This window comes from Lycium barbarum, chromosome 10 (genome assembly GCF_019175385.1).
Source record: "Lycium barbarum isolate Lr01 chromosome 10, ASM1917538v2, whole genome shotgun sequence".
NCBI lineage: Eukaryota > Viridiplantae > Streptophyta > Magnoliopsida > Solanales > Solanaceae > Lycium > Lycium barbarum.
The window spans coordinates 86965463-86981899 of record NC_083346.1 but is presented as its reverse complement, the minus strand read 5'-3'; the positions used below and the strand labels follow the sequence as shown (position 1 = coordinate 86981899).

General features: G+C 39.9%; 1 pseudogene; it reads right to left on the bottom strand.

Annotated features, from left to right (window-relative positions):
* Positions 1–6561: 6561 nt before the first annotated feature.
* On the bottom strand, positions 6562–6678 carry LOC132616251 (5S ribosomal RNA; annotated as a pseudogene).
* Positions 6679–16437: the final 9759 nt, after the last annotated feature.

The window sequence follows — 16437 nt, the reverse complement described above, 5'->3', positions numbered from 1 at the left end:
GCAACTAACTGAGTAAGCAAATGTATAGCCTCTTTTACATCTTGGCCTGAGGCATCCGGTGGACGAGCTGGAGCTGGGGCTGAGGCTCCTTCACGCTCCTCAGTAATAGGCACTGTCCAGGAGAACTGGGATTGAGCCACACTATGGGACACATTTTCCTCTACTACCGGTGGTGGTGCTCTTTCAGCCCACTTTTCTGCCACTGTCTTGCCCTTTTGGGCTGCTGTAGCCTTTCTCTTTTTAGGCATCTCTGAAATACACAACACACGATTTAGGAACAAGAATTTCTTACACCATAGCTCTATCGCACGATTCTTATGAAGAAGGAAGGTCATTCATTCCTAAAAATGTCCGCAGCTTCTTGTTTATAAGTGTGGCGCGCAACACACCCATAACCAAGACTCTACTAGACACGGCTCGTAGACACACCCTAGGACTGAACTGCTCTGATACCACTTTTGTCACGACCCGACTAGGGGGCCGCGATGAGCATCCGGTGCTATCCCACCCGGGCACCCCCTTGACATACTTTCACATGACATCTAGGTGAGCCATAAATCAAATCATGCATTCTAATCATCCATCATACTAGTCCCTTTGGACGGCAACATTTCTTATATCATCATAGGCATCTATGCCGCATCAATGTACATGGGCCGACGAGGCCGACAAAATGATATACAAAATATAGGCCGACAAGGCCAAACACATCTAACCACATACACATGTCTACGAGCCTCTAAGAAGGGTATAACATATCACATGAGCGGGACATGACCCCGCTATGCCCATAAATATGTACATAAAAGAATCTATACCGAAAGCTGCGGCTCCAGATTAGATGGAGCTTCGCAATGTAGTCCCTGAATAATGAAGCTATGGATCGAGTCTATCTCTCTGGCCACCTGCGGGCATGACGCAGCGTCCACAAATAAAAGGACGTCAGTACGAAGAATGTACTGAGTATGTAAAACATGATCAACATCAATAAGAAAGCGTAATAGACAGCATAAACGATAACATAAGATGGGAGATAATAATATCATTGTCATAGCACTTACTTGCTTTCCATAGGGACATTCCATTTCCATCATGTATCCGTATACAAAATCTTGTTCATTCGTATTCACACTCCTATTCATATCGTCTACATCTCATATACATTGCTTATACATAGCCTTTGCACAACATTTACATATCCTTAGCATATTCGTCCTCATATTGATGTCATATATATATATATACATACTTATAGCCTTTATATAGCGTACCCGACCATGAAGGATCGGTGTTTCATACATACTTGGCCAACCAAGGCTCAAGGTTATACATGCCTGGCCCTACCAAGGCTTCAGGGTTTCCCGTACCTTCTGCAGAAGTGCGCGCGCGTTACGTAGTCGTATACATACTCTATACATATTCATATACATACATTCTACCTGGCATCATAAGCTCGGGGTCTTATCATAGCCCTTCATAGGCACACATACATACAATAGCCCATAGGCATCTTAATCATCACATTATTTTCATCATTATTACCATCATTATCACTATCTTCGTTGTTATCATTACATCTATATTATAGGCCAACTCGTCATACGAGGAACTTAGTACTATCGTAGCACATCAAGCATCGTAAGCTTATTAGCTCGGAAGGTCAATAATTTGAAGAAATCATAGACTTATAGAAGATTAGACGTTAGGCCAAAGAACCATGCCTTATGAAAGAAGGGTTAGCCTTACATACCTTTTCGTTGAACTATTCTACTGTCACACCCTAATCTCGCTAGGGTGTGATGGGCACCCGACCCTTACTTAGGGCCGAGCGAACCCGCTGACTCTTACTACACACATACTCGTTTTGGACTCCTAACTAATACAAAAAATGAAATACATAGTTAAGGCTTCCAGAATCATTCTTTTCATCGTTCTTAAGGCAAGTAAATCTGTAATCATAATGAATCTGTAACATAATGCATAATGACACATCGGTTGGTGGAGCCACTTACAAGACTGACATTTTATACCCACGAATCTGTCTGCAAAGTCTCTAACATCAATCAGAATTCATAACATATATACTCAGACTCGGCAACACTCCGGAAGGAAATGGAGCTCGCCAATCCCGCTGGAACATCTTCTAGCAATGTCTTCTACTCATCTGGGTGTACCTGCGTGGCATGAAACGCAGCCCCCGAAGAAAGGGGGGTCAGTACGGAATATGTACTGAGTATGTAAAGCATGAAACACAGCAAACATAACCACAAACAGAATCAAAGTAAAGAGAGTAAGTGCGCTATTCAGAATACCAAAATGCTTACTTTTAAAACACAAATCATGCATGTCAAAATCATATATCATATATGCATATAACAGATCCCGACCCTTTAGTGAGGGACGCGGTGGACAGAATCATCATATGCCATCCTGGCCTCCACCCCCATATCATCATATACATATATACATATAACAGATCCCGGCCCTCTAGTGAGGGGCGCGGTGAACAATGCAGAGGAAGGCGCACGATAACAGATCCTGGCCCGGGACGCAGTGAAGGATACATTGAGGCATGCACGAGCAGAGTAGTGAGAAACTATATGCACATAAATCAATTTTAAGACTTGATGGATAAGCACACAAAACGACACTTGAGGGATCACAAACACGTTTCGGGTCAATCCGAGTTAGTATAAGAAAGTTATGGACATTTTAATACAGAACCTCTACGAACGTTTCAGAAGCTATCTTTGGAAAATCAAAGCAATAATCATATCATGTACCTTTCAATTATCACTATGGATCAAATCAAAATAGAACTTTCGGAACTACACACATGTATCAAAGCTTAGCAAAACAATTTTCGGAAGTCAAGAACATTAGCCATCCTAGTGGCTCTAAGAATAGGAGTTTCTTTGAAATCATACATATACTTTGTCTGTTTGTCTCACAAGGATCATGCCAAAAGAAAGAAAGGGTAAGCCTTACATACCTGCTCCACGTCCCATTAGCTACGCTTAATTGTCCAAGCTCGCTATCGCTAGTCTACATTCAAGAAGATTTACATAATCATTAGACTCATCGTTATACGCTCGTCTTAGTCCCTCAAATAAATTCACTTATAATCTGCCGAAATTTCGGCAGCATTTCCCCTGTAAATACAACCATCCCCGAGAATCCAACTCGGCCAAATTATCAACAACAATACCGACAACCATATTAACAACTTCAACAATCAATCCAAAATGCATTCTAACGTTAGTAACTCCTTTTACATAATTCGACGACATTTTACTTATATTCAATTCAATCACAACAACCCAACTTACAATCTTCCAAACTCAATAAAACCCACACATCTCTCACTTCCAAATTCATGAATTATATCTACAACCACACGTTGACAACATTATCTTCACAAATACAAGAAACCATGCTAGTGTCACATTAACTTCTTCAACAATCCCAGAATAGTTACAACTTCATTTCAGGCCACTAAATCCTCATTTTACATCATAGAATCTACTACAGCAACAATTAAAATACTAAGTAAAATTAGTTCATCACTTCTACACAATACAAACACCTACACGGCCTTACTCCAACATACATAGTTCCATGAATTTCATAAATTTCTACATACTACAATACTCACAAATCATCCATAACACATGAAAAAGAAGATTAAACCTTACCTTTCTCCACTTGTCTTCTTACTTGGCTAGGGTTTGTAGATCACCCAAATGAATGCTTGGCTTGCTCCAACAACTCCTTCATGTTAATGAGGACCTTCCAATTGGTTGAAATCCTAGAAGAAAATTATTTTTCTTGATCAACTTCTATGGCATGATTTTTCCTAGCCATGGCCGAATGGCACTCCTACTTTTTCTCCAAGTTTTCTTGAGTTGGAAGATGAATAATTTTGTCTTGCTTTGTAAGCTCTCATATATATATATATATATATATATATATATATATATATATATATATATATATATATATATATATATATATATATATGAGGGTGGACACATGCCCCACCTCATGGCTTGAGTTAATTGGCCAAGCCATGGGTGGGACCCACACACATACACCACACAGCCAAGTTGGAAGGTCTTGAACCTTCTTGATTTTTTTTGTGAAATTCCCTTCTTGCCCCTAGCCTTCCTCAATAGTACCATGAATCACTTTGTGAATTTCCCTTTTTACCATTAGCCTTTCTCAATATTTCCATACTAATAAACAACTTGTATATTAAAATAACTTTGGAAAGTAGTTTTGCCCTTAACTTACCACGACTACCTTGAAACATCCGAACATACAAAATACGGGATATAACATCCTCCCCCCCTTTAGAACATTCGTCCTCGAATGTTCCACTAGCCTCATGGGGTCTTATAATACTTCGGGAGGGTCCCTCTTATAGTTGTCCTTTTCTTCATGCTCATTCCTTATCTTTCACCCTATTTCCTTTATGATCGAACTCCTTGGTCTTTACATGAGTCCTCGTTCCGTGTCATGGGTTTTCTAATCCACTGCGCCAACTTATTATCCTTGTCCTTCCCAGGTCATCTCTTCGCTGTTATTGTTTCGTCACAACACCTTAATAGAAGCCACGTCTTTGGTACGCAATCTTCACTTGACGATCCAGTGTGGCTATAGGCCACTCCTTTATCCCCATGTCTATCCCATGGTACACTTATTGTCAATTCGTTTCTACTTCTTTCAGGTATCCTTCTGATGTGCCGATATGCTTTGAACTCTGGCTCCGAGCTAATAAATTTTCCTCCTCTGGAGCCTGAAAATGTTGCGATTCCTTTTAAGTCTAATATAATATGTTCTCCCCCCCTTTTAAGGGGCTCCTTTACGCCAACAGTCTTCGAGTACCCTTGTCTACGATAATTACCTACTGCCCTTCACTTTCTTCTTTAGGCCGGGGTTCCGTCATCGTATAGTCCGGCCTGTCTATCTTCTTACTACTTACACTCTCGTATTTAACTAGAATACTTATGAGGGTATCCAATTCCGATGTCTTCTTTTCATTTCTCCATACCTCTGTCTTTTGTGACTAACAGTGTCTTGGACTCACAAGTTCATAGGGACGTCGAGATTCACTATGTCCTCTTGTGAAGTCTTTGATTATACCTTACTCCTCGTCTTTCTTCCTGACTCTGCTCATAACGTACCTAAACTTCTTCCCCTGGATTCTTCTTAACTACGCGTTTGTGTTGCAGCTGTCCATCCATGTTTTTCGAGCGTCCTGCTACTTTTGCCCTTAGCACAGAATCCTTACAGCTTACACCCTATCTATCCTTGCTCATCGAACCTTTAACCATATTTATGATGCTATGACCGAGCGGTCTCCTATGTACATTACTTGCATTTCATTCCATTTCCTCTAAGATCAAATCTCTCAGACCTCCCATGAATTCTCATTCCATACCATTAATTTCCCAATCAACAGTGTCGACCCATCATCTTTATTCTTTCCTCGACGCGTAATTGGGTTCCTACCGCTAACTCGTTAAAGTATCCTTCTTACTCCTATGGTTAACTTTACGCCTAAATGATCTCCTCTTCCTTCGACTAACCTGTTAGTATACCTTTCCTACTCTCGTCCTTAACCCTCTTTGGGTTTCTTCCTCCTCGAACACTTTTCTTCTCTTGTTATTTGTGGCATCGGCTCTGAAGTTCGTGAAATTTTATTTTAAACGCGCAATTCCGTTCCATTTCTAAGTCATCTTTTCAGAAAAAGCCCCTCCATGTCCGAGGCAACCACATTAATATGGCTGCACATTTATCCCTTTATATACCTTTCAAGGGCCTAAATCTCCTAGCATCGTCGCAAGGCCTAAGCATTCTTTCTCTTACCTCACATTCCTTGTCGCAGTCACTATTCCTTCAGCCTCACTTATTGAAATCGGTTCTCGAACCTCACACATTCCTCTTTTGTTCCATATTACCACACTTTATCCTTTTCACATGCCTATCTTCGAACTTTTTACCCAAATAGTCTCGTGCCTTGCCTGTAGTCTCTCTTGAGGGTTTCACTCACTCATGTTTCTTACCTTTCACCTTTTTCCGACGTTTTGATCTCCTTGCCTTCCATTTACTCACTCTCTTTCTTTTCCAAATATCGTTGTATTAGAACTTTCTAATCTTAACCAGTAAAGAAAATAACATCCACTTACCTTGTGACACTTGTACCATATCTTTTGTTGTTACTTGAACTTCGGTACCCTTACTCGATTGATGCCTTCTATACCGTAGCACTGGTTGCTGGGACTCACATGCCCACCGATACATTCACATGTGGGATATCATACGCATTCATATATATATATATATATATATATGTAATTGCTACCATCTCGCCTACAAAATATTTCCAAATGTTATTCAACCTCATCCTAGTTCTAGAGCCGTGATGCACCTCCTTTCTCTTCACCGGTCTAGTCTACCTCATCCTACGCGACCTCTTATGGTCTCCAACCATCCCGTATACTCTAGTTTCACTTAGGCTACTCTAACTTCTCATTTGTCTCTTCTGTCTAAATCTATAGGATTTCTTGCACACTTCCCAGGGGGTCACCCATCCTAATATTTCTCCCACCTTAGCACGCTTAACTTCGGAGTTCTGATGGGATTCAGTGCGTTAGTGCTGGTATGATCGCATCCACCTCATCGCATGACCTTCATTACATGGTCTGGAGCAAGTCGAAGTCTTATAGATTCCAGGACATTCTCGTAACGCGTCTTTCTCCTTTACAATTACTATTTTAGCCTTTTCAATTCCCACTATTCACCTTTCACCTATGTGTATGACTACCTTTCGTCCTAGATTCCTAGATTCCCGATGGTAGTGAACACACCTTCGTCGCCATTACTTATAAGTACTCGATTATCCAACTCTTTGGACTTCCGCTCGCCACTCTTATATAATAATCTATAGCAAAACTGATTGTCGACTTTCCCTGAATTCCCCAACAGGCCTTGCTCCTACTAAACCTCGAATGTTATCCATCTTAAACCTTTGGACTGCTAATCGTCTTTCTCGCAATTATTCTTCATGCTATGCCAAGTTCATAACTCCTCCAAAACAACGCGTCCTACTTATTGTCTATTTACAATATTTCCTCCCTACGTTTCCTTCTGTTAGGCGTACCTAACTAAATGATCTGGTTTTGGACAATTCTGGCAGAATCTCCTTTTTCAATTCTTGCTATTCAGAATCTGCACGCAGCAAACACCAACAATGCCTCACAGGGCATACAGTTTACGACACATTCCAGCCACCTAGAGCTTCCAATTCCAGATAGAAGGACAAAATATCAGAACTTACCTCCGTGACTTCCCATATCGTCACTCACCTTCTTCTGTCAACACTGTACTCACGTTAAGATCAAAGGTTAGTGCAAGGAATCTCATTTCCTATGACTTGGCTCTATTGCACGATCTAAGACAGAAAAGAAGGTCAACAATCCCTATATGCCCTGTAGCCTCCTGCTTATAAATGTGGCCGGCTTCACACCCATAAACAGGACTCTACTGGACACGACTTTGCAGACAACCCCTAGGACAACCTGCTCTGATACCACTTTGTCACACCCTAATCTCGCTAGGGTGTGATGGGCACCCGACCCTTACTTAGGGCCGAGCGAACCCACTGACTCTTACTACACACATACTCGTTTTGGACTCCTAACTTATACAAAAATGAAATACATAGTTAAGGCTTCCAGAATCATTCTTTTCATCATTCTTAAGGCAAGTAAATCTGTAATCATAAGGAATCTGTAACATAATGCATAATGACACATCGGCTGGTGGAGCCGCTTACAAGACTGACATTCTATACCTACGACTTTGTCTGCAAAGTCTCTAACATCAATCAGAATTCATAACATATATACTCAGACTCGGCAACACTCCGGAAGGAAATGGAGCTCGCCAATCCCGCTGGAACATCTTCTGGCAATGTCTTCTACTCATCTGGGTGTACCTGCGTGGCCTGAAACGCAACCCCCGAAGAAAGGGGGTCAGTACGGAATATGTACTGAGTATGTAAAGCATGGAATACAGCAAACAGAACCACAAACGGAATCAAAGTACAGAGAGTAAGTGCGCTATTCAGAATACCAAAATGCTTACTTTTAAAACACAAATCATGCATGTCAAAATCATATATCATATATGCATACAACAGATCCCGACCCTTTAGTGAGGGACGCGGTGGACAGAATCATCATATGCCATCCTGGCCTCCACCACCATATCATCATATCATCATATACATATATACATATAACAGATCCCGGCCCTCTAGTAAGGGGCGCGGTGAACAATGCAGAGGAAGACGCACTATAACAGATCCTGGCCGGGGACGCAGTGAAGGATACATTGAGGCATGCACGAGCAGAGTAGTGAGAAACTTTATGCACATAAATCAATTTTAAGACTCGATGGATAAGCACACAAAACGACACTTGAGGGATCACAAACACGTTTCGGGTCAATCCGAGTTAGTATAAGAAAGTTATGGACATTTTAGTACAGAACCTCTACGAACGTTTCAGAAGCTATCTTTGGAAAATCAAAGCAATAATCATATCAAGTACCTTTCAAATATCTCTATGGATCAAATCAAAATAGAACTTTCGGAACCACACACATGTATCAAAGCTTAGCAAAACAGTTTTCGGAAGTCAAGAACATTAGCCATCCTAGTGGCTCTAAGAATAGGAGTTTCTTTGAAATCATACATATACTTTGTCTGTTTGTCTCACAAGGATCATGCCAAAATAAAGAAATGGTAAGCCTTACATACCTGCTCCACGTCCTATTAGCTACGCTTAATTGTCCAAGCTCGCTATCGCTAGTCTACATTCAAGAAGATTTACACAATCATTAGACTCATCGTTATACGCTCGTCTTAGTCCTTCAAATAAATTCACTTATAATCTGCCGAAATTTCGGCAGCATTTCCCCTGTAAATACAACCATCCCCGAGAATCCAACTCGACCAAATTATCAACAACAATGCCGACAACCATATTAACAACTTCAACAATCAATCCAAAATGCATTCTAACGTTAGTAACTCCTTTTACATAATTCGACGACATTTTACTTATATTCAATTCAATCACAACAACCCAACTTACAATCTTCCAAACTCAATAAAACCCACACATCTCTCACTTCCAAATTCATGAATTATATCTACAACCACACGTTGACAACATTTTCTTCACAAATACAAGAAACCATGCTAGTGTCACATTAACTTCTTCAACAATCCCACAATAATTACAAATTCATTTCAGGCCACTAAATCCTCATTTTACATCATAGAATCTACTACAACAACAATTAAAATACTAAGTAAAATTAGTTCACCACTTCTACACAATACAAACACCTACACGGCCTTACTCCAACATACATAGTTCCATGAATTTCATCCATTGCTACATACTACAATACTCACAAAGCATCCATAACACATGAAAGAGGAGATTAAACCTTACCTTTCTCCACTTGTCTTCTTACTTGGCTAGGGTTTGTAGATCACCCAAATGAATGCTTAGCTTGCTCCAACAACTCCTTCATGTTAATGAGGACCTTCCAATTGGTTGAAATCATAGAATAAAATTATTTTTATTGATCAACTTCTATGGCATGATTTTTCCTAGCCATGGCCGAATGGCACTCCTACCTTTTCTCCAAGTTTTCTTGAGTTGGAAGTTGAATAATTTTGTCTTGCTTTGTAAGCTCTCATATATATATATATATATATATATATATATATATATATATATATATATATGCATAGCCTATAAGAGGGTGGACACATGCCCCACCTCATGGCTTGAGTTAATTGGCCAAGCCATGGGTGGGACCCACACACATACACCACACGGCCAAGTTGGAAGGTCTTGAACCTTCTTGAATTTTTTTGTGAAATTCCCTTCTTGCCCCTAGCCTTCCTCAATAGTACCATGAACCACTTTGTGAATTTCCCTTTTTACCCTTAGCCTTTCTCAATATTTCCATACTAATAAACAACTTGTATATTAAAATAACTTTGGAAAGTAGTTTTGCCCTTAACTTACCACGACTTCCTTGAACATCCGAACATACAAAATACGGGATATAACATCTACACTTTCACGTACTCTTTCGATGCTCACGTCTCTACCTTCATTAAGGTCATACTATCATTAGAATCGATAACTAGCACACATGGCTAAAGCTAGAGAAAATCGGACAGCATTTCCTTTATTTACACGACATTCGTCCATATCGTAATTCAACTCCCAAACATCAATAATAAATTCACAATATCATAACAATGACCATTAATCATTCACATTACCCACATTATCTAGATTTCTCAATTCGCTCCTAATTCGCCCATATTCGTGGTCATGTTACCCGACTTCGTTCATTCATGTAAAATGCCCATTTTTATGATCTTAAAATCATTTATAACACATTAATATCACAACATAACAACAATCATGATTCAATTCAAACTATTTCTCAAAACGTCACTATTCATCATTCATGACCCATTTTCCTATACTCACCCAATGTCCAAGCATTTTAACTCTCAAATACCTTAAACAACATATAAATGTAATGAAACTTACCTTAGATGATGTAGGAACAAGCCTTGGTTGATAATACTTCACTTGAGCAAAAACCTTAGTTTATCTCCAAGAGATTTCTTGACTTGAATGGTCCTTAATGGGTTTGCTTACACTTGATTCACTTGTTTTATGTTGTTGATCACTAAATATCCTTGAAAACTTGTGGAACATATGTAGAGAGATGTTTTAGAGAGAAGGGGTGTGAAGTGGAAGTGAAATGAAATAACACTTGGCCCCTTCATTTATTGATCCAAATCTGTCCCGACCAAATATATGGACCAACATACGGTCCGTATAAATTGTACGGGCCGTATGTTTGGTCGTACATTTGGTCCAGAAACTTTTGCCTTGCTGGGCTGGTTATACGGTCCCAAACATACGGACCTTATAAATTATACGGCCAGTATGTTTGGCCGTATAACTCCCAGGGGTTCCGAAGTTCGTTTCGTCGATTCGTTTAATCTCCAATCCTTATGGAACCTTCTTAACACTTGTTGAACACTCCAATACCAATCTAAGGGACGTCATCACTCTTCCCCAAGACATGCTTAAATCCTCGCTAACCCGTTACTTGTATTTCCTTTCCAATACTTATCAAATACTTTGCCTTCTCTTGGCAATCCTCTTGCCCCATCTCTAACATCTTTGAAGTCTTATCTAGAATTCGTCGAGCGTCATCGCTTACTCATGAACATATCGTATACTCGTACTCATCACTAGTCCCTTCACTTATGCATTCACGGAAGGTTTTCCGAGGTGTAACACTTTTTCATTGTTAATAAGTTTATTTAGAGTTTCAACGGATTAGAACGGAGAAAATAGCGTTATAAGCTCGTTTGTTGTTTTGTTGAGATTTATGGATCGGGGGTTGTTTTAGTTGAATTAAATGGATGGGATTAGCTGAGTTATGATGTATATTAATGGTTGGTATTGTTGTTGATGTTGTTGATGATTCAATTGAATTGGATTTTCGAGATTGTCCAGTTTATAGAGGAAATGCTGCCCGAATTTCATTAAGTTCTGTTCGTATACAAATTAGGTAGTAAGTGGTGTAAATGGTATAATCGTGATATTATCGTCGTGATTGTAGACATACGGACTCGAGGAGTAGACGTTGGGTGATTAGGTAGATTGTCAGGTATGTAAAGCTATCCTTTTTTTTTTTGGCCTGGTCTATATGAGACAAACAGACGACGAATGTATAAATTCCAAAGAAGCTCCTATTCTTAGAGATACTAGAATGGATAATGTTCTTGATTTCCAGAAGCTATTTCATTATGTCCTGATACGTGTCTATGATTCCTGACGTCCTATTTTGATATTATCCATAGTGACATTCGAAGGTGCTCCCAGGTTATTCAAGGAGCTCAGAAATAATTTTATGAGTCTCACTTGCATTATGACTCCAATGAATTCTAGTCCTCAGTGGTACTTGACGTGACTGTTGTCTTAATTCTCAAGTGTTAGTTCATTCTAATTATTCTATTGAGTCTCAGATGATGACTTAGTTGCATATGGTTGCTCATGATATTCTGCTCGTGCATGCCGTTAATATATCATTCACCGAGTCCCGGGTCGGGTATGTATTCGTGCACAGTTTCATTGCATTGTTCACCGAGTTCCTCACTAGAGGGCCGGGTACGGTATGTATATGTTTATTTCACCGAGACCTTCACTAGAGGGCCGGGTACAGTATATATGTATATGACTTCATTCACTGAGTCCCATAATGAGCCGGGTATGGTATATGATATAGATATGCATGATTCTCATCTCGTAAGGCACAGGTGCATTGGTATCTTTGATTATCATACTTGCCTTCTGTTATATTTTATTCAGTCTTGATCTTCTTTATGGTATTTCATGCTTTATATACTCAGTATATCTCTCGTACTGACCCCCTTTCTTCGGGGGTTGCGTTTCATGCCCGCAGGTTCAGACACAGTTTGGTGATCCTCCAGCCTAGGACTTCTGCTCAACTGTTTGGAGAGCTCTATTGTTCTGGAGCTTAAGTCATTTTGATACAGATGCTTTGATATAAACTTATGCATATCCAGGGGTACGGCGAGGCCCTGTCCCGTCATATTTCACTATGATACTCTTAGAGATCTGTAGACATGTGTGGGTTGTATATGGGTTTTGGTCAGCTATGTCGATATGGTTCGTTTTGGTATTTCCGTATATAGTGGCAGCCTTGTCGGCTTGCATTTTATGTTATGTTTTGGTTAGCTGTGACTCCTCAGGAGACAGGTTCATTATGATATATGGCGTTATGAGTCTATAGTTTGCTTTTACAAATTTCCATACTGTCCTTAGTTTCAGTCTGACTATATCTAACAGGTTCGTATACGAGTGTCCAGCTCGGGCACTAGTCATGGCATCGGGTTGGGTCGTGACAATAAGCCTGGCCGTCATGTAAGTATCCACTAATGTGAGAACCCTTAGCATAGGATCACGTAGGGATTGTTATGGGTTTGTATTGTAGGCTTGGGAAAAGGTAGGATATCATTTGGGTAATGAGTGACTAATCCTTGCCTGAGGGTTGCACTACGTCCGTGCTTGGTATTTGTGTGCTCTGACGCTGATTTGCTTCGTTTAGTTGTCCCTTTCTTTTGTACTTGTGCGACTTCTTTTGCAAGTTGGAGCCTTTTTTTTTTGGAGTTCGGGTTGTATGCCGAGACTCTTTGGGGATTAAGAGAATGAACCCGGGTTGTATTCTTGAAGTCCTGATGTTAATTCCAGGTTGTATACTGGAGGGTGAAAAATAAAGAGGAATGATGGGTTGTATGCCTGAGATCCTGAATGATGACTAATGGTTTTTTTTTTGGCTCCTTCTTGCTTTGGAGGTCGCTCTTCGTCTTTGTTTTTATGGGACTTTTGTATCTTTTTGTTGTTGGCAACTTCAGCTTGGATCTTTATCCGCGGTTGCACATTTCTAGTACGCTACCTCAGGGAGGTTGGGCCAAGAGAGGGATAGTGCATGTAAGCACTCAGAAATGGTATAGGCTTATGGTGTGGTTGTCAAAGAAAAGACTTTAGGCTCAAAGGGGGAATGCTAGGGATAATGTTATTTGGTAGGTCAAAAAGGCTCAAACGGGTCAAAGAAGGCCTACGATCCTTTCCTATACCAAGTGTTACTCATAATTTCTCCTCAACAGACATTCAAGCCAAGTTCTAGATCACAATGCAATGCAATTGAACGCTGTCTAAAGCTCACCACACAATGCACATGAAACAATGAGGTTGGTTTTTGTTCTTGTCTTACAAGCATGCAAGAGAATTTTTCAAGTGTCACTTAAGGTGTGAATGAGAGGTACCAAAAGAATCTATGCTTTACCACGAAGTCAGTCCTCTCCATCATGTTGATTGTCACTTGTTTCTTTCCTATGCACATTCCTAAATATGTTGGTACCAACTAAGTTAAAGATATGAATCTAAATTTTTTTTTTTTGTATTTTTTGAATAAGGGGTACCGAACCCAAGAAGGGTTGCCTACGTATCTTGTCTTTGATGAGAATCAGATGCGTAGTTCGTTCAGATAGGATAGAAAGAAATAAAATATTTTTGTGATTTTTCAAAATAAAGGATTTTTTTTCTAATTTTTTGAATAATGAATACCGAACCCAAAAGGGCTGCCTATGTATCTCATCAAAGAAGAGAATCAGGTGTGCGTAGTTCTTGTGGATAGGTAGGAAGAAAGAAAAAATATTTTTGTGATTTTCCATTTTTTTTTTGAATAATGAATACCGAACCCAAAAGGGCTGCCTACGTATCTCATCAAAGAAGAGAATTAGGTGAGAGTAGTTCTTGCAAATAAGATATAAGAAGAGGTGTCGATTGAAGGCAGAATTTTGCAAGTACTCCGGCAGATGGCAGAAGGGTGTGTTGATCATAGGAACGGGGCTTTGAAAATTATCGAGAAAGGGACCAATTGTAGGCTCAGAGATTTGACGATACTATGGTTAGGTGGCCGAAAGGGGGACTGATCGTAGCCAAGCTTTGAAAATACCTTGACAGACGGTTAGAAAAATGAGTCGATCGCAACCAGAGCTTTGAAAATACTCTAACAGGTAGCCGAGAAGAAGGATGTCAACCGTAGATGGAGTCTTGACATTACTCCAGTACATTGACAAGATTGTGATGGAGGAGAATGTTGGACGTTGGCAGAGCTTTGACACTACTCTGCAACCATTGACATGGTTGCCTATGAAGAAATGTCAACGTCGGTGGAGCTTTAAAAATAATTCGTGTCCGCTAGCAAAGTGATAAGAGGGGATGCCGACCTTTATGGAGTTTCTAAAAATACTCCGCGCCCATCGATAAGATTGCAATGATTGGGTATCAAACTGTTTGCGGAGCTTTGACATTACTCCTTGTTAGTTGGCACAATTATTGTATAGTTGAGGGGGAGGGAGGGGGGGGGGGGAAGGATTTACTTGTGTTGAACCCTTGGGGTTGAAACATAAAGGCTGACACGCCAAAGTTCCATGGCCTGTGATGCTTGGGAGAAGAAGAAAAGCTTATATTCCAGAATTTGGGACCAAAGTCAGGTGATGGCTGGGGTAAGGCTGGTGTTGGCACTGTTGGGTTTTGAATTTCAAATGGTTGATTGACGCTCTTAGAAGCCTTTTTGGACAGCGTCTTTGAACTGCTCTAAAATAATTGTCCCAGTTTTTTATTTCGGTGAATTATTTTGAAACAGTGGGGAGATCGAACCCTTATGTAGGGTTGCCTACGTATCTTGTCAGGACAAGAATCAGGTCAGACGTAGTTCGGGCAGATACGGTGTTGTATGTGATTTGTATGATTTCTATGAATTGGTTGTTGTATAGAACATAAGTGAGGCTATGAACAACAGTTTGAATATGGAAAAAGTGTGTTCCAGAGAGAGGAAGAATGTACAAGGTTGTATTGTATTGAAAAAGATTGTTAGAATTAAAATGATGGTTGCAAAGATTGGAAATAGGTATGAAAAATAATATGGCTGTGAAGGTGGTTGTAAAGACCAAAAAATGGGTGTGAGGGTTTGGAAAGGTTCCAAGCTCAACACAAGTCAACCAAAATTGTCCGATAAAGCAGACGAGGCGGAAGAAGGTATGTCTAGTATATATGTACAACTAAAGAATGTCTAATAAATACAGTATGTGAAACAAATAAAGAATATGTAAAATGCAAAGATCATGTAGCAAATAAAGAATGTGTGGAAAATAAAGAATAAAGTTAATCCGACTAGAGTAGTATCAAAATTATACATACAACGGCCTAAGAAATCTAAGAGCAGATTCACCTAAGCTGATAAAGAATATTCGGACAACTGCGAGATGGCAAGTAGTAAGACTAGCCCACAAATATCTGAAACTAAAGAGTTTGGAGAAGGTTCGGAGGAGCGCAAAGCACAACTCGCGTGCACAATGTGTGTATGTGTACGACCAAAGACTCAATTGAAAGTGCGATGACAGTATAAGGAAAGCAGTAACATGTAGTGTCTTCAAACAAATAAGGAACACAAGTTTGGATTTGGCTTGCGACCTTTCAAACATAATATTGTAGCAACTCATGACATATATAACAAGTAATAATAGTAAAAACAGATAAATAATCAAATATCCCTCAAGTGCTCATTTAAACTAAGTCTGCTAAGGTCAAAGCCTAGGTAATCCCCGGCGGAGTTTCCATTCTGTTACGCCCTATTTTGAACGGGTCCAAGATAGTTTGCAACTTCCCGGTTCTTCTAACAGGTATAAAAGGGTTAGAGTCGCCACCTTATTTTTAAGGAAAAACA